Here is a 1,520-nt window from a genome sequence, read left to right on the forward strand (position 1 = left end):
GCGCCGTCTGCTGTGTCTATGCAGGGGCCAGGGGGGTACACGGTGGGGGAGGAGACCAGCATGAAGGCACCTGGCCAGGGCGGCTCTCTGAGCCGGGCTTGGAGCCTTCCTGGCCGGAGCTGGTTTCTGCTGCAGGTTTGGCCCTGCGTGAAGCAATCCCGGGTTGACTCGAGGGCTGTGCCCAGCCCCCACCCTGCCCATCTCCATCCCCATCCCCATCCCGTGGGGGCACCGGGCCTGCACGGGGTGGTCCTGGCTGCAGGTGCGAGGCCGGCCTGTGGCATGGCCCCCAACCGGCACCCGGCTGGCAGGGAGCCCCAGCTTTCCTGCCCCCATATTCGCGCTGAGCTGAGCCGCCGGCTCGCAGCCTCCCCCGGCAGAGAGGGAGGGAGGGAGCGCCTGGGCCGAGCCGCTGAATCACGGCTCAAGCTGCCTCCAAACGCCCTTCATGTTGCATCAAGGACACGCGCGTCAGGACAGCTCCTGCGTCACCGGGCCCAGCCCTGCCCCCTGGCCGAAGGCTCCCACGGGGGCTCGGAGGTCCCGACGGGCGCAGCCCTTGCGCCCACGCGTGGCCCCGGTGTGGTGTGGGGTGGGACAGGCTGCACTGCCTGCACCCTGCGTGCGTGGGGGCGCTGGGACTCCCTCAGGGGCTGGTCCTGCCCCCGTGGTGTGCGGGGAGGGGGCACCCGCATCCCAGGGCAGAGGCAGGGCCGGGGGGACGCATTGCCACCCTGGGGCAGGGCCATAGAGGAGGAACTGCGGCCCCATTGCAAGGGGGAGCACACTGCTGCTGCCCGGGGGTACGGGAGGGGGGCTCGCACCTCCTTACGGTCTGCAGGGGGCGCCCCCCCCTCGGAGCCACGTGCTGTCCAGGCCCCGCCACGTGCCTCCGGCTGTGCGCAGGCGCACCTGAAATCTCACGGGCCCGCGGGCGAAGCGGTTCTGGGTACCTCATGTCCCTTCCAGGATGCCGTACCGGCCCTGCCCCGCCTCCCCGGCGCTGATTGGTTCACAGTGCTGTCGCTCTGCCCGGCCCTCTGAAGCCCCCGCTTCCCCGTCTGCGTCAATTGGCTGCCCGCGGCACGGTCGGGCCCGGAGTCGCCGGCGTCTGAGTAGGCCTCGCCCCCGCGCCCCGCGCGCAACATGGCGGCGGACGAGGCAGGTGCGGAGCCGGGGGGGGCGGGGCGGCCGGTGTTCCTCCTGGAGCCCCCGGGGCCCGGGCTCGCCCCCAAACTCTGGGGGAGAACCCATGTGTGTAGGCTATCAACTCCCCGCCCCTAAATCTGGGGGCGACTCCCGGCATCCGGGCTTCCCACCGCCCTAGATCTGGGGGAGACCCCATGTGTCCAGACTATGAACCCCCCGCCCCCAAATCTGGGGGAGAGCCCAGGTGCCCGGCTGTCCCCCGTGTCGGGGCGGGCTGGCGGCGGCGCCCCTCACCCCGTCCCTGCGCCCCCAGAGAAGGCCCGCGGGAAGCGGGCGGCGCTCTGCTTCGCGGCCATCGCGGTGCTGCTGGG

The sequence above is a fragment of the Gavialis gangeticus genome, unplaced genomic scaffold (genome assembly GCF_001723915.1).
Source record: "Gavialis gangeticus isolate Ggan-Ray unplaced genomic scaffold, GavGan_comp1, whole genome shotgun sequence".
Lineage (NCBI taxonomy): Eukaryota > Metazoa > Chordata > Crocodylia > Gavialidae > Gavialis > Gavialis gangeticus.